The sequence below is a fragment of the Notolabrus celidotus genome, chromosome 2 (assembly GCF_009762535.1).
Source record: "Notolabrus celidotus isolate fNotCel1 chromosome 2, fNotCel1.pri, whole genome shotgun sequence".
Lineage (NCBI taxonomy): Eukaryota > Metazoa > Chordata > Actinopteri > Labriformes > Labridae > Notolabrus > Notolabrus celidotus.
Window position 1 is genome coordinate 32,264,609 of NC_048273.1, and position 18,787 is coordinate 32,283,395.

General features: G+C 42.2%; 1 protein-coding gene across 1 annotated transcript in view; it reads left to right on the forward strand.

Annotated features, from left to right (window-relative positions):
- The window catches only part of nlgn1 (neuroligin 1), a 529,881-nt gene that overhangs the window by 134,834 nt on the left and 376,260 nt on the right, over positions 1-18,787 (forward strand). The window lies entirely within an intron of this gene.

Sequence of the window (18,787 nt, forward strand, 5' to 3'; positions counted from 1 at the left end):
AAAATATTCTCCTGAGTTCTAATGTGATCGTCACACAATACCTGTTCGTGCAGTTTACCAGCTCTCTGGTGTGATGCTTTGTTCCAGTTTGATTATGCTGGTGAGATGATCTCCATTTGGACACTGGTTAGAATAAAATAAAAAAGACAAAACTGTAGAAAAAAAACAACGAGATACTAATGATTATGCAGCAGTATGTGATATAAGCTATCTTTGCCATACTGGCCAACTGTAACCATTTTTCTACACCTGGCTCCCTTTTCTGACAGGAGTGGTTAATAGAAAGGGCAATTACCTGACTTAACTCATTGAGGTTTCCATTTCAGCACAATTTATTGAACACGTGTGACAGCTAAGACAAATTGCACCAAGTCCTTCAAAGTAGTATACCTTTTAGTTTAAAACTCCCTTTTTGAATCTGTGGAACTGGTAATTGTGATTGACTGGGTGAACGTTACTGCTGAGTGGCTAAAAACCCAAATGCACTGGACACCATTTAGATGGCAATTGTGGTTAGTTAGTAGCGAGACTCCCCCTTCAATTGGAAGGTTGGCGGTTGGACCCCCTGCTTCTTCTGTCTACATGTCGAGGTGTCCTTTAGCAGGACACTTAACCCCTAATATATCCCAATGGCATAGCCCATTGTGTATGAATGAGTGTGAATGGTGAGCTGATTAGTGGCCTTTCATGGCCCTTAAATAGTGAGTGAATGTGGGTGTGAAAGTAGACTGTGTCATGTAGTGTAAAGTGCTTTGAGTGGTCAGAAGACTAGAAAAGTGCTTCACAAGTGCAAACAACTCAGCATTTTGTGCAGAACACTGAGTGGATGGATGACTTGTGCTCTGTGTGATGTTGAAGTCACAGATTCTGACTTGCAGTTGAGACAAATTTGTGCAAATTATTCTCATTTGTATCTTTTGAAGATTATCAGCCTCTCTTCAAACTGTATCATTCATGAAATTCCAGAACAACAACATAATTTGCAGTCATGCCAGTCACATGCACACACCCATGAAAATCCAAGCCTCATTCAGTGGTTAATACACCTAGAGGGTCTTCACTTTGTGTTTGGAAGCTTTTCACTGTGGGGAGCCAATGAACAATACTAACAATTGTAGTAATAATCCCTTCAGAAACAGACCACAGCCCTTCTCATGCTGTGAAAGTCAGTACCAATACTGTGTTCAACATATTTTTGGCAGCACCTCAGCTGTTGTAGGTGCACAGTTCTGCTCTGCTCATGTTGTTACCTTTAATTATCGCAATGTTTTAATTTCACATAATGGAAGAAGAACAAACAACTTCTCTGCTTGTAATTAAAAATGCAAATAGGCTTTTTGGAAAGAAAACAGGCAGAGTTATAAATGTGTGAAAAATGCAAGTCATTGGAGGTGACAGTGTACATAAACATCAGAGTAAAGCAGAACAGGGGAGTCAGGATCCACTGAGAGGCACATCCAGATGAAGAATTCAGGGATGGAAGACAGGGAGGAAGCTGTTCCTGCTCAAATGAAGTGGACCACAGGGTGCACTGATATCTGCATGGTATCACTGATGACAGACAGAGATGATAAGAAACACAGCAAGCAGCAGAGGAGATAGAGTTGTATCTCAGCAAGAGAAGCCTGTTTAAGTTGAGTGGCCTTCGAAAACAGCCAAATGTTGAAAATCCAATTCGGCCGTGCAACATCTCAGATGTCCAGACTGTGTGTTTTTATTGGTGGTAGGATGGAGTTACACTCTTCATGCGGACACACACTTGGGAAGGGAGTGGGGATGAGGAAGAGGAATTGGGAAATTGGTGAAATAGACTGAATTAAAACCAACTTTGGCAGTTATTGCTCTAACAATGTTGTCATGTACTTTACATTTTGTTTAATTAGCAGTTCAGTATTGGAATGCATAGATAGTCTTTCAAAACATTGTTCAAACATATTCTGCACCCCTGGGAATGTCCCATGTCAGGTAAATGTAAATGTACACCCTGAGTTTTTCTTTGCAGACTTTTTCATTGCCAGTCTTCAAACAAGTGAGACTGGGAGCTGGTGTTTGAACACAGCTGGCCACTTTCCATTGAGCAAGTGAGCAATGCTGGTCAAGCTGAGCCGAGTTTTGCTACTTTATATTTTTGAATGTTTCCCTCAGCTGCTCAATTATGGTCCCTCCCAAATACAGGATTTGGTTGTATTGGCCCAGAAATAGCCTCCATGACAAAAGCCTCCTCTTTTTCTTCCTGCCTGCTCTACCTGAGCACCCTCATCACATTATCCAAAAATAGTATCGAGTTGTGAGAGCATATCCGATCCTGACAATCCCCTGCTGTGAGATACATGTGTGAAATGTTATTCCAGAAAATGACGGGACCTGAGTGTCGGGAAATCATCAAAAAAATTGCTCATGCATGAAAGGGCCTGAAGAATCTAAACTGAGTCATCATTCCTGGTTGGGGAAGAATTCATCAGTACTTGTTTTAGTGAGGAGTTGTAGAAATGACAAGAAACCAGCTATCCTCCTGACTGAATGTGGAGTGTTCTTCTTTAACACATGGATGCTTGGCTGTTTTTCAATAGTAGTCACACCATTCTTTCACATCACTCTTTGTCTCTTTATCAGTGTATGACCTCTCTATTGTGAGGAATGAATAAGCGATGAGTACCGATTTTAAAACTCAAAATCCAGATTTTTTTTTCCCAGTTAGAAATATGACAAGGTGTGTTATTTATTTAAGTAAAAAAGTGTTATTGAATGCAAAGTTCAGGAAAATTCAATATGACTTGCAGTCATTCATATGAATCAGTGTTGCACAGATGATATAAAGTGACAGTTGCCAAAACTGTCCAGTCAATGAATAGCCTCTCGGTCCATCAGGCCTCTTGTTTACTCCTTTGGATTTTCGTGAAAGTCAGTTTGAAACCAAACTGAACCAAAAAAAAAAAAAAAAACGACCATAGGTTTGTCCTCAGGGGTGGACAAGCATATAGGGCGATTGTTTGGGCCCATGATTGACATGGCCATAACAAATTTGAAGACAGTGGCAGCAGCAAAGTGGTGGGGCCCGATTTGATCTTTCTTCCTGGGCCTAAAGCTCCTGGCAGCTTCCCTGCCTGTCCCTTGTCTGTAAAGGAATGACAGAATTGTGGGAGTTGTGAAACTTGTTCTAGCTAGGTGATGTCAGTCTGTCCAGTTGTATTAGTGTTGATTTAAAAGTGAGAGTTTACATGGGGGGTCTATGCAAAGGCTATAATCCTGGCCTCGACCGTTTGCTGCACATCTTCCCCCACTATCCACACCCCACATTTCCTCTCTCTCTTCAGCTGTCCTATGCAAAAATGCCCAAAAGTATAACTTAAAAAAACTGTGACAGATTATGCATCCAAAGGTTTGAGCCAAATGTATGAAACAGATCATGGATGCATCATGATTCACAACATTAAGTACAAGACCCTACTCTATTTTGGTTTTGGATGTAGATCCCACGGCACTGAGAACATCAAAGTGGTAGAAGCACTACATTCATTTGACTGCTCTTCAAACCTCTTGCTACAGTGTCTGCCTTGCTAATGGCTCCTGACAGAAAGGTCTATATAGAGTAATGGGAATCTCTCTTTCTTGCTTAGTTTGCTGAGTGAACACAGCTGAATGAGCTGAACAGTGGAAGCAGTGGGGATGTGTTTGCATGGATTGCAGTGCATGATGCATGGATAAAGTGTTGTTCTTTTCATACTGGAAATCAGCCTGAACTAAAACAGTTACAAAGACGCATGGTCTAACAAGGTGAATAAAAGCCATATAAGTAAATATAGGCTAGATTAACAATGAGAATATATCACACTGCAAAGACAATAACTGAAATGCAGGGCCGGATGCATAACAGAATGATTTAAAGGCAGGTCACACAATTGCCAGCCTTACCTTTTGTCTGTAATGTGTAAGTAATTTGGACACCAGAATCTAAGTGCATGTCAACATGTTATTGACAGAGCAGCCATCACTGACTGCAGGACAGACCCACCAAAATCCTCCCTCTTCCAGTATCTCTAATCACTGAAATACCCTCACCATTGCTCTTATTTCCTCTTAGTTTCATAGCGCAACTTGCAACTGCAAGAGTGCACACTTGGATGTCTTACATGCTGGAGGTGCATTGTATGCGCTTGCGTGTTCAGATGAGGAAACTGAGCGCATCATTTCTGCATAGTAAATAGGTGGATTTGTCGCACAATCGTAGTCACATGGTTCGGGAGATTTAATCATTTGCTTGTGATTTCAGGCAAACTGTCAGTTGAAATGTATAACATGTTATTCTTAAAGTTATTGGAGTTTCAAAGTTTGAACGCTTTAACAATGAGCAAATGTTTTTTTTTATAAGCTATGTATTCAATAATGTCAAGTAGGAGGGGCTAATGGGGTTCCTTTGGGAGCTGCTTAGTCTCAGTAAGTGTTGATTTGGTTGCTTTGAATGTGACTACTGCTGATTTATTTTCCCCTTTGCACATCTTGATGAATATTTTGCACCGCACCAGCTGCAAATTAATTCAGCCATCATTTCATTTTTCAGCTGTTTTTTTCCCAATTGTATAACTTTTGAGAGAAGGACACAGTGATAGTTTATAGAAGCCATGGTGCATGAGGGCACTGTGTTATGTTGAGTGACCTAGTGAACTATAATTGAGTTGTGCTTATGATTAGTTTACTGCCTCTAGATCCATGTTATTGGGTTGTGAGAGCATTTGGCTGCCATGCAGAGATGACTGAGAACAGTATTTAGCTCTGCAGTCATCCATGCATCACTCCTATTGGTTTTTAGTTTTTGTGTGTCCTTTATGAACTGTAAACTCTATGATCCATACTTGATGTTAAAGTATTTACACTGACACACACCTGTTTTATGTTAGGCTTCAGAGTAAGTCTTTTTGAAAGACCAACCTTTCATAAGAGACTCAAGGCCTGGGTTGGTAGTCAAATTAAGATACACTTTTTGTTATACTGGTTAAAATGATCTTTCTGTCCCGATGGCAATCAATACATAATGTGTTCTTTAAAAAGAGCAAAAAAAAGCTGCTATCTACAGCCAGAGTAAACCTGGGAAAACACCAACCAATCCCTGCCATCAGAAGCCAAATTATGGAACCAATGAAATCCAGTCCTACCGTTCTGCCCGCCTCCTGCGCGTACATTTCATGTTTGTTTGTGTTTTCAACTTTCACTATGATAATGTTTTGGTGTTTTCTTACCGCTGAGTGAGACATGAGTTGACGTAGTGCAAAACACAAACGATGTGCTGAGGACCCATTTTGCTTTAAGTTTTAGAATTTTTTTTTAAATGAGCCCAGGACTCATGTTAAAAGCAGTAATACCCACTTTGTGCATTTTAAATGTAGTGATTAAATAATTTTCTTCTGCAGCACTGAAGGATAGCCAGTTCCCTAATTTAAAGTTCTTGTGACTGTCCCCGAGGGTTTCACTTTTAAAGGCTTTGCATCCTTGCACACATTTGTGTCAGCCGAAGGCTCACCTGACGATGAGGCAGAAAAGAACAGACTGTGCTTGCAGGCTGGTAGGGCTGTTAAGGTTACACAGCCAGAGTGTGTGTATGCATGTGGGTTTTCATGGCTGGGCAGCGTGACTGGGTATGTGTGTGTTGATAAGTCTCCGTGCAGGCGAGCAGCACTTGTACCAGGGGTTCCTGAAAAAAAAAAGGAAGACAGGAGTACAAGTAGAGCAGCATTAATTGACTGCTATGCTCCATGAGAGAAAGCTGCAAGGGCTTTGTTACACTCTTCTCTATGAGAAAGTTATTGTTTTTTAATGTAAGCACGTATCAATTCATAATACCCAGTATACACACAGCAGCTACTAATATTTGTGAATAGCCTCTTTTTCATTATTATTTAATTTCCTTTAAGCTGTATGACTAATATATTTTAGTCCACATTACACCAAAATGTGTGATGCATGGTGAGGATTAAAAAAATATATTCAGTATGAGTTTTATATTTTGACGTCACAGCTTTGAAAATATAAAAATACAGTACAGATACATTATTCACATTATGTTATTTCATTTTCTCCAACTCATTTAGTGTGTGTTCACAAGCTACTTTAATTTGCTCTGTTAGCTCTATGTAGTATTATTTCCCACACAGATGCACACACACACACACACACACACACACACACACACACACACACACACACACACACACACACACACACACACACACACACACACACACACAACCTTTTCTCACTGCCTGTACATGTTGTACTTCTGACAACATTAATCAGTAGTACCTTTTATATTGACACCCAAATAACACAACACAGGTTTAGTGATGTTTCACATAATATTATATGTATCTAACTTTAAAATCAACATTGGGAGAAGGTTCCCTCCACAAGCAATGCATTAAAGGGACATACTAAGGGACTTCTTTCTCTCTGTGATCACCTGCAGCAGAGCATGTGTCAGGTGCAGCAGGTTAACAGATGAGAGGGGCAGAGAGCAACGTGAGATTTTCTAAATCACTGATCACAGATGGCGTTTTTATATGCATGAACAAAAAAAAAGTTGGCAAATTGTACATTTATAGCCACAAATATGCTAAGGTGGCTGTTATACTGTTTTATTGTATGATGCAGGATTTAAAATCAATCCTCCCGCATAACTTCCTGACTAACAGATTTTCTACCAAGTTTTAGTTTTTTTTTTTATTTAGCCAACCAGAATTTTGAAAATATCAGTTTTAACGTCTGTGGGCCAATAGACCCTTTTAGTGTTAGCAAACAGCATGACAGTGTTTGGTGTGCTGGGATGAACTGGAGACAAAACAACCCTCTAGACTAATTAATCAGCACTAGCCAGCAAGTTGTTTTGGCTTGTTTGGTTGGTGAACAGACTAGCAAACCCCTCTGCTCAATGGATGGATGATTTGAAAGGACTGCCAAAGGTTGAATGGACATTTAAACTGAACTGGTAGGAAATCCAAGTGTGTAGTAAAGATAAACTGAGGGCATTCAGGTCCTAAGTTGCTTTTATATTTGTGGTGGATAATTATGGCAAACATACAGAAGAGGACGATGAATAAACAGTTTACTCTATGTAAGCCAATATGCTAAAAAAGTAACGTTACAGAGAAATCCAAATACTCTTATTAATGCCACCTCAATTACTGATTACTGGATAATTATAACCCTTGATATACATAATGTCATCCAATCATATAGCAGTAAATGTGTGATATATGCGATCATTGCATGCATTCAGACTGAAAAATAGAAAACTTTCAGAGACAAGTGAGGCTCCACCACATCTCTGAATCAAAACTTCTATTAAAAGCATGAAAAATGACTGAAAACTGAATCCACTTTTGGCCCCAGCAGTGGTCTTGTTGCACCCCCTGGGAGGCAGATTTTTAGACATGTACCTCAAACTAACTGGCTAATTATCTCTGAAGCAGACTTAAATTCTCATTGGGGGTAACACAGGCGGGCAAGATGAGACAAGCAATTTAGAGTTGTGTTGAGACACAAAAAGTTTAGGAACAAAAATATCATGATGCAACCTGCCCAGGTCCCCAGAGACTTAGGGGTATAAATGAGTGAATATGTACTGTGATTGTGTTGATACTATAGTTTGTGTTTGTGTTTGTGTTTGTGTGTGTGCGTGTGTGCGTGTGTGTGTGGCTTTCTGGAGGCAGCTCTGTGCTCGCCTGTGCTTTTGTCCTGAAGGGATCCATCTCGCACTGAGCCAGTGTGGTGGCGAGGAAAGTCGGTTTCACGCCAACCCACCACTTCCCATTTGACCCTCCTGGCAACCAGGCACAAAATGTCTGCCAGGTGAACCAAACAGAGGAGGAAAAGCTCGGCTCTCTTACCACCCACATGGATCATACCAGCCGCTTTACGCTTCATTCAATCTACGTTACTCACCAGCACCAGCCTGCTTAGTATGGACGCCCACTGACCGACTGTGTGACTGAGAGAAAATATCCACGCATCGATTTTGCTCCGTCAAGATGATGGAATTCAATATAGTGGAGGCAGATTGGCGCTTAATGCACTCAGGCTTCGTGTGAGGTTATCTGGCAGCTCCTGTTGATGTAACAACCATTTTTAAATCAGGTGTGTGTGTGTGTGTGTCTGCGTGTTTGTGCGCTGGATATGTCCAGTCTGTGCTTATGTCACAGCCCGTTATATAAGCTTGTTTGGTGTCTTGTTTTCATAACTAAACTGATTTCAACAGAGTAGATTGGGCATGTGAAAAGTCTTCTCCTGTCAGGCTGCAGAGTGAGGAAAGGAAAGGAGGGGAAATGGAAAGAGGTAGAGTTCGAAAAGAAGGTGCACAGAGGATGAGGAGCAGGGGACAGGAGGAAAAGTGAGCTGACACATCCTCTCGGTGCTTGTATACCTTACTGCTCCTTGGGCTAGTGTGTGTGTGTGTGTGTGAGAGAGAGAGTGCTGGTTTGGGCTATGTGTGTGCAGTGCTGCGGGCTCTGTGCTGGAGTTTAACTCTGTTCGTAGGAGTGGAGGGCGCACAGCACACTGATCCAGACTGACAGGCAAGCGCACAGGCTACGTTCCCCGGTCAACAGCCTGATCAACAGTCAGCCAGCCTCCCCCACGAGCAGGCGGCCTCGAGACTGACAGCTAGCAGTCAGCAAACAGCCTGGCCAGCAGAGCAATAGGAAATGTTGACCACAGATGCACTTATTGGAAAAGAGAGAGGCATCATGTTTTTATTATTGCTATTTTAATTTTTTATTTGGAAGAAAATATTTCTACCTCTGGTTAGCACCTGACTTCCACAGTGGCTCTGTTTGCTTACTGTCTTTGGCAGCAATTGTTGAAAACTCAAAGCATTCAATTCAACTCAATCCATGCATAAACTACCGAGACATGTATCCAAAGACAAAGCACATTGATTCAAATCCAGATGCTCTTTTGAAAAGAAAAAAGAAAAGTCTATCATAGGGAATAGAACATTTCAAGGATTCAGGGTATCACTTATGAAGAAGTAAAAAAAAAAATGAAGCAGCACACCCTAATGGAATAATTTACCAGTGTCTTTTAAAACCAATACAAGCTAGAAAAGTGCTGCCACTATAGCACCTTGTATCATTATCACTCGGAGTACCTGAGGGCATGCAGGTGAAGAAAAAGGAGTGCAGGGCAAGCTCTTATCCAGTTGTTATGTCCGACCCTGAGTCAACTGAAGGCCTATTTTTGTGACACCATAAACTTGAAACCTCTTATTGCTTATATCTGGCTTTCCGAATAGAAAAGAGTCAAGTTGATCCTTCATTGTCTATTTCCCCGTGGAAATGTGGTTATCTTTAACCTTCTATGCCACACAATCAACTTCTCTTGAACCAAAACAATATGTCATCAAGAAACAAAGGCTCCCTTAAAGTTATGAAAGTGATATATTCATCTTCCCTTGTGCCTGACTTGAGATAATTATTATTTTAATTGTATGGAATTAATTTGAAGGTGTTCTGTTCAGGCCATGAAGCCATATGCAAGGGATAAGCAGGTAGTTATGGGAATTAAGATCCCGACAGGGTGAGACAAGACCCAGAGGCGAAACCCTGAAAGTTGAATGTTTTTCTTTTCTTGTTGTTCTGTTTTTAAAGGGTGGGCAAGGGGTTTTGACCAATCAGAATTAAGCATCTTACACAACCGGAAGATCAGTAAGATAGCCGGGGAATAAAATAATGTGAACATATGCCCCATGACAAATGCAGGAAAAAAATGTGGCCTGCAAGAGACCAGGTCAAACATATTTAAGCCTTCCTGGATGTTTATCACCACAGTTAGTGATCAGTAAGTCTACAGAGCATCTTAGTAACTGGCATCACACATTGTGTGAAATGACCACAGCCGTCGGGTTCTGTTTTTATAGATTAAAGCACAAGATTTTGACCCTGGTGTCAAAACCTGGGTTAAAATGCCAACAAATACTCACCTTCATAAGAACCATGTTTGGTCCCAGTATAAAAATAACTTTTTCAAACAGGATTCTGGAAGCAGTTGTCATTGACAGACCTCCCTGGTTGTTTTTAGAGAGGAGTTCTCAGTCCATCATATCAAATGGAGCAGTCAGTAACATGTGAATCACAGCGGACACAGGAGGTTGTTGAGTCAACAGATATAAGGCTGATGGGTGTATTGACAGACTCTACCAACCATGCATGATTGCATGAGAGGCTTCAGAGTGATTATATGAGCTCTGATTGAAAGATTTTTCACATACCTTTTTTTCTGATTAATGATACAACCATCACTCAACAATAATAATAATAATAATAATAATAATAATAATAATAATAATAATAATAATAATAATAACAACAACAATAATAACGGTGATGATAATGATAATAACGGCAATAATAATAACAATAATAACAATAATAGTAATAACAAAACACAACACAACACAACAACAACAACAACAACAACGTTTTAGCTTACTGTAGCTGAAATGGCTGGGCCAAAACTTAAGTGCAGGTAGCCTTCATGCTCTCATGTTTTTTGGGCAATATCTTTTGAATCAGAATCAGAATCAGAATCAGAATCAGCTTTATTCGCCAAGTATGCTTGAACACACAAGGAATTTGACTTTGGTAAACTGTGCTCTCTTTGTACAAGGCATAAGAATAGGAATAAGAATAAGAACTACAATAAAAAATAAAATGAAAATATAATAACAATAACCTTAGCTATAAATACAAAGAAACAACAAATAGGCTTGACTAATATGTACAGGCTAAAATAATATGATAAAGTGCAGTGGTGAGTTGCAGAGGTAGTTTTACATTATAAAATAGAAGTTAAATAATACAAAAAATAGAAATATGGAATTCTGCTTGAGAATTGTTGCATTGTATATCTACATGTATATTTACAGAGAGTATTTATCTGACAGGTATGACACTGTTATAGTTTAGTGTTCATCAGAGTGACAGCCTGGGGGAAGAAACTGTTCTTATGGCGGGTTGTTTTGGCGCACAGTGATCTGTAGCGCCTGCCGGAGGGGAGGAGTTTGAAGAATTTGTGTCCAGGGTGTGAGGGGTCAGCGGTAATGCTCCCTGCCCGTTTCCTGGCCCGGGACCGGTACAAGTCCTGGATGGGGGGCAGGTCGACACCGATGATTTTCTCTGCAGTCCTTATAGTCCGCTGCAGTCTGTGTTTGTCTAGTTTGGTTGCAGAGCCAAACCAGACAGTGATGGAGGTACACAGAACAGACTGGATGATGGAGGTGTAGAACATGATCAGCAGCTCCTGAGGCAGGTTGAACTTCCTGAGCTGACGCAGGAAGTACATCCTCTGCTGGGCCTTTTTTCTGATTGTGTCTATGTGGGAGGTCCACCTCAGGTCCCGGGAAATAGTGGATCCCAGGAACCTGAAAGAGTCCACAGTAGACACAGTGCTGTTCAGGATGGTGAGGGGGGGGAGTGGGGGGGGGGCTTCTCCTGAAGTCCACTGTCATCTCTACCGTCTTGAGCGGGTTCAGCTCCAGATGGTTCTGACTACACCAGAGGGCCAGCTGTTCCACCTCCTGTCTGTAAGCAGACTCGTCTCCGTCCTGGATGAGACCGATGACGGTGGTGTCGTCTGCAAACTTCAGGAGTTTCACCGAGGGGTCTCCTGAGGTGCAGTCATTGGTGTAGAGGGAGAAGAGCAGTGGGGAGAGAACACATCCCTGTGGGGCGCCAGTGCTGATGGTCCGGGTGCTGGATTTGATGCTCCCCAGCCTCACCTGCTGTCTCCTGTCCGTCAGGAAGTTGGTGATCCACTGACAGATGGAGGCCGGCACTGTGAGCTGGGTGAGTTTCTGGTGCAGGATGTCTGGTATGATGGTATTGAACGCAGAGCTGAAGTCCACAAACAGGATCCTAGCGTAGGTCCTGGGGGAGTCCAGGTGATGCAGGATGTAGTTCAGACCCATATTGACTGCATCCTCCACCGACCTGTTTGCCCGATAGGCAAACTGCAGGGGGTCCAGCAGGGGGCCTGTGATGTCTTTCAGGTGGCTCAACACTAGTCTCTCGAAGGACTTCATGACCACAGACGTCAGGGCGACGGGTCTGTAGTCATTGAGTCCTGTGATGGTGGGTTTCTTTGGGACTGGGATGATGGTGGAGCTTTTGAAGCATGAGGGCACTTCACACAGCTCCAGCGATGTGTTGAAGATCTTTGTGAAGATGGGGGCCAGCTGCTCAGCACAGACTCTCAGGCAGGAGGGGGACACGCCGTCTGGTCCTGGAGCCTTCTTGGTCTTTTGTCTCTGGAAGAGCTGGATTACCTCATCTTCACAGATCGTCAGCGCAGGTGGGGGGTCAGAGGGGGGTGGGGAGGGGCTTGTGGGGGGGCCAGGTAAATCAGAGTGTTCGGGTGTGGGGTGTGAAAACCTGCAGTAGAAGCTGTTCAGGTCGTCAGCTAGTCTTTTGTTACCTTCAGGGTGGGGGGAGGGTCTCCTGTAGCTTGTAACTTCACGCAGGCCTCTCCAAACTTCTGAGGGGTCGTTGGCAGAGAAGCTCTGTTTTAACTTCTCAGTGTAGCTCCTCTTAGCTACCTTGATCCCTCTCGTCAGTTTGTTTCTGGCCTGCTTGAACAGGTCCCGGTCCCCACTCCTGTAGGCCTCTTCTTTGGCCTGACGCAGCTTCCTCAGTTGAGGTGTGAACCAGGGCTTATTGTTGTTGTATGTGCAGAAGGTCCTGGTCTGCACACACATGTCCTCACAGAAGTTGATGTATGAAGTCACAGTGTCAGTGAGTTCATTGAGGTTTCCTGATGCAGCTTCAAAAACACTCCAATCAGTGCAATCAAAGCAGGCTTGTAACTCCTGCTTTGACTCCTCCGTCCACTTCTTCACAGTCCTAACTACAGGCTTAGCTGTTTTTAACTTCTGCCTGTAGGTCGGGATGAGATGAATCAGACAGTGATCAGATAGTCCTAAAGCTGCACGGGGGACAGAGCGATATGAGTCCTTTATTACTGTGTAGCAGTGGTCCAGAGTGTTAGACTCCCTGGTGGGACACTTAATATGCTGTCTGTATTTAGGTAGTTCGTGGGTTAAATTTGCTCTGTTAAAATCCCCGAGAATGATGAGCAGAGAGTCAGGATGTTTTTTCTCCACGTCTGTAATCTGGTCAGCCAGGTGCTGTAACGCCTCCGTTACGCAGGCCTGAGGTGGGATGTAGACGCCGACCAGAATAAAGGAGGAGAACTCCCGCGGCGAATAGAAGGGTTTGCAGTTTATGAAAAGAGTCTCCAGATTTGGACTGCATGACTTCTTCAACACTGTGGTATCTGTACACCAACCTTCGTTTATGTAGAAACAGATTCCGCCTCCTCTCGCCTTCCCAGAGAGTTCCTTTACGCGGTCCGCTCTGTGGAGCTGAAAGTCCGGTAAGTGCAGCGAGCTGTCTGGGATGTGTTCACTGAGCCAGGTTTCAGTGAAACACAGGGCGGCGGATCTGCAAAAGTCCGTGTTTCTTGAGTTGAGGAGCAGCAGTTCATCCATCTTGTTTGCCAGGGAGCGGACATTCGCCAGGTGAATGGACGGGAGCGCACTGCGTAACCCCCGCTGTCTCAGTCTGACGAGCACGCCTGCTCGCTTGCCCCGGCGCCGGCGTCTCCGGCAAAGACCATAGAGAGCTGCGGCTCCACCAGCAAGAATCTCTGTGTAACTTAAAGGTTCAATGAAAACCGGTGTAAAAAGTTCGGCAGAGGACTGTCCAATGTTAACAAGTTCTTCTCTGGTAAAAGAAACCAGAGAAGCGGAGCATAAAGATACAAGAAAAGAGAAAAACGCAACAAGTACGAGAGAGCGCAGTACCAGGGCGACCGTCCGTGGCGCCATCTTGGATGACCAAGATGAAAGATATTGCAGGGACACTGTATATATTGACTGGCTATATTGACTGGGGAATGTCATGCCATGAGTTATAAATACCTTTAACAGGGTATTCAGCAACAGGCCCCTGGATAATCTTTACAAAGTGGCAAAATACCGTCCCTATCATGTAGATTTATGCTAAGTGTGTTTGGGTTCATGTGAGATCAGTAGCAAGTATGAAAGAAATGAAGTATTAGAATATGCTGTTGCATTTGGCTGTTTGGGTATAATCCTCCGCTATCTGCATTTAGTAGTAGATGTACTGATTCTCTAATAAAGCTTAAATACAGTACATAGCAGAGGATTTGTTTTGTAATAGTGTTTTCAGCAATGTTATTTTCAGTACCCAGAAATTTAGCTTACACTGACAACTGGAAAGATTACAAAGATGTGACCAAGGCTTAGCCAACACTATTCTGCTGCCCACATAAATTGGAAACCAATATGCTTTGTTTTCACAAGTAAAGAGCAGAAAAACATTCAAGTATATCAGCATGTGGACCATCTGAATGACTTCCGGTAAACCATATAACAAATAACACTCACTGTAGTTGTATTAAGTAGGTTGGATGTGGACTGATAATGACTCCCATGCCACACAGCATGTTGTGTGTTTGTGAGAGAGACTGATAAACAGATGCTCCTTCAGATGCTGACTCAAATGAGTGACCTGGAGCTATAGTCATTTAATACCTCTTTCTTTAAAGCTGCTCCTATAGTTATGACCTGGAGGTATGTAATGATTTGCATTGTGCTAGTTAACTAATTATTTATTATCTCCCTTATTACTATTTCAGTCCTCTAATTTTACCTCCACTGCACACAGTTTGTTCATCTCTTTCAGTGGATGTCTTTTTTTATTGGTTTTCGAGAGGTAGGGATGGGACTAGTCTGACCAAGAAAAATATGAGTATAAGCATTTGAGCGTATCTGATTATTTTATTTTTAGCCTGTATGAAACTAATTTATGCCATATCAGCCAGTCTGGTCATGGATGCAAATGTGGAGTGCAAAGCACAGCATAAGGTTTGGCACACTTAAAGCAAAAGCTAGCAGTGTGTTAACACAACAATGTAAAGGCTGATTTATACTTCTGCGTTTAATCAACGGTGTACCCTACGCCGGGGGTCCGCGTAGCTCCCGTACCTACGCCGAGGCCTACGCACGTAGCTGACGTGCACCTCCTCCAAAATGTAACTCCCCGTAGGGCCAACGCGGACTGCAAGCCCTGTGATTGGTCCGCTCGGCGGCTTTGTCTTTCCCGCATTTACAACACTTCTGGGATCCCGGACATCGACCGCACATCGGCCGTGTACTTCATCTCCTCCTCTCTATTCTTCATGTAATCATGTCTGTATGATAAACAGCAACATGTATCAGCTGTAGATTAACATAACACGCTCTGAATCTCTGTGGAAAAGGAAACAGAGATCGTAGCGGGACCGGAAGCAGGTGGCCGGCTATCAGAGAGACCGCACTGCCCTCAAGCGTTTCGGCGGAGAATTGCTGCGCGACACAGACACACCGACGCACAAGTATGTGGGGCTCATGTCCGCGTCAGCCACTGCTGCGTAGGGGAGACGCAGAAGTATAAATCAGCCTTAAGTTGGTGGCTGGTGGTTATTATTGATGACTATGCTCTGCATTCCTTTCACGAATGCTCTTTCTTGAGCTTCCACTTACAGTAGTAGTCGATCTTCTCTGTGTTTTGTGGAAGTGGCTTTGGAGGCAAGCCTGAAGAGTAGGGTGAGATAAATGGGATTATGGATAATCAAAAATAACCTGCTCCTGATGGCCGAGACAGATAAAACTACCACATTTTTACATTTCAGCGTTTTAAAATGTGTCCTTAATGCACACCTGAGGATAAGAACGGCAAGATTTAGACACTAAAGATGTACAGTGGTGGAAAAAAGTTTTCAGACACCCTTAAGATTTTACACAATCGTAAATATTGTCATGAAATATTTAGGGAAAAATCTTTTTTGTGTTTCAAGCATTAGACAGACATAAACAAATACAAATCCTATTTTTTTTTGTTTATTGTTTACAAGAAAAACTAACAAAGCTAAATTCTTGACAGTTTCAATATGTCAGTTCTGAACATTGTCAACCGAGTCAACAAATAACAGAGAATGTGTTCAAAACTGAACAAAAAATAAACAAATCTGGCTGTGACTACTAAAAGAAATTGCACTTTAAGACCTATGAGTGATTCCCAATTCAATATTTGGGGTGTCCAAATACTTTTTTCCACCACTGTATATATTAACATTTAATACTTATTATTTCTAAACAAAATCCCTCTTGTTAACACACAAGATAAAAAACAATGAACAGTTTTGACTCTATTTTCTTCATCCAGTAACTGGGCCATCAAGCTAAGCATGCTCACTCGACTAAAATCAGAGGTCGATATGTCAGTGTTGAAACTTGGGTCACTGATGTTGTCAATCAGTGTATGATTGAGCATAGGGATCACATCATACAGGGCAGGTAGGGATATGTAGCTGCAACTTGGGATTTTGTTCTGAATACACAATTGCCTGGCTAAATCTTTGGTCTTCCAGAGGTGGTAAATTTAGGAAAGGTGGTATGGGGAAAGTGCTGTAAACTAAGTGATTTTGTCTTTAGCTGTTGGGTTGTTTCTGGCAAGCTTTCTGCATTTCTTAAAGGCTTTTGAATCATCACTACTAGACTTGCCAGTTTTTTGGTGTCCTTTGCTCTGAAACTACTGCTGCTTCATATTTCTTCAGTACATCTTTGCTGCGATGATGACTTTCCAGGTGACATAAAAGTCAAAACTTAAGTACTTTTCCCTCTCTTGGAATCCTCTTTGTACTTGTTTTGCAAGTTGCAATTATGTTATATTCCTTATGCTCTTGTCTGCTTGCTGGTGCTGCGCGTGTTCTTCTCTGTATGTAGTGGCAGATCAGATGTCACCACCTACTGTGTGAAAATGTGTGGGCTTGTTAAGAAGATGAAAGCAACTTGTATCATTTATTTTTATTGGATAAAACAGTTCTATCTGAGTAATGAACAGTAATGAAAATGTTCTATTAATTGTAGACAATTTATCAGACCACTTTTAATGTTAGCTTATACTATAATAGTATATTATTTTAAAGGGTTGGGTTAGACTCCATAGAAAACAGAGGGAAATCTAAAATAAAACTACAACTGATGATGAGTGTCAATGAGCCAACAACATCAAGCACACTGTGGAGACTTCAGCTGGATTAGTGAAGCCTGCCAAACTTCCCTTTATGGACACACAGAGGTAATAGTACAACTGTAATGTGAAACTATTTATAGTGTACTTTTTCCTCCTCCCCTCCTTTCCCAACTCATCTTGCCCCTTTCCTTCCTCTCCTTTATCCTGTTATTTTCCCCCTCTTCCACACACAAACAGACATTATACACTCAGGCTAACTGGTTTTCTCTCAGACCATCAAGAGGTTGAAGCTGGACGGATCCGCAAAGCTAAGCACATCCCTCAAATAGTCATAAGCACCTCTTCAATAAATCCCTTCCACAAGCCCGGGTGTGTATGAGCGTGCGTGCGTGTGTGTGTGTGTGTGTGTGTGTATATGTGTGCGTCACAGACAGAGGTGAGATGAGATGCTTAAAATAGGACAGACAAAGGGATAGAGGGATGATGTTGTGAGGATTTATCACACAAGGGTAGTGAGTGGAGAGATGGATGGATGGATGATGGGAAATAGAAGGAGGATATGGATGAGACTGACTAAAGCGCAGGCTGATGGAGTGTTTAGCTGGGTGACTGACTGAGCCATAAGTCTCCTGTGAGCCCTTATGCTCTCTCCCTCTCTCTCTCTCTATCTGTTCAGTCCCTCTCTCGGCCTCTCTTTAAAATAACACTACGTTCTGTGTGGTGACAAGCCGGGATGAAATGATTGGCCCTTAGTTTTCCCCCGACTGCCCTCTTAGATAATCACTACACCTACTGGCTGCCTCCGCTTGCTGACTCTACTTTATTAAAGCCAGTCCTTCAATACATTATGCTACTGTGGTTAAGTGTCACTGCTTTGAATAGGCTGGATTTGAAATCTGCAACAGTGTACTTTTTTTGACTTTCTGTGCTTTACAGGAGAGTGTTCAGACATTTTTAACTTGGGTGGCCCAACTTGAGTACAGGTTGTTCCTGAGTATAGGTTTTTTAAGGAATTTACCAAAGATTTTTTGGTTCGTATGAAACGGACTGAGATTTATAATGATACCCCTCTACCCAAAAATTGCAATTAAAACCATTAGTCACTGGATGAATATTCCTTTATAGTTATTTTCTATGCATGCAACAGATGCCAGTGTCTGACAATGCAAATGCCCAACCAGCCAGTGTTTACATTTTCCATGGCATGGCTTAGAAAAAGAAAGTAGGATGAGAGCTCTCATCACAAAACACTGCTAATGCATGTAGATGACAATAACAGCAAAGACTGTATGGGCAGTATTTGTCCACAGGGGTTGCCAATAAGTATGTTTGTGTTTAATCAGCTCAGTGTCGTCACCCTTGCCATAGTCAACACCAGTATGACAAGTCGATTTAATTATCGATTGATATTTGTATCATTGTAGGCCTGAAATGTTGGTTACATGTTATGTCAAAGCCGTAGCACAGCAAACTGCAACTACCTAAGGTTGCAGTTCTGGATAATGGTTACTTCCATAGTACTGTAATGCTTTACCACCCGGATGTAAACAAGCTGAGATAATGGATGATATCATACAGTATGGTGTGGTTTGACAGTATTTTGTTCTAGAAAATGGAGATGATGTTTCATGGTGCTAGCTCTGCTACTGTTAGCCAGTCTCAGGAAGTCAGTTTGACATTGTTTACCTGCAGACCTTGTCATCCTG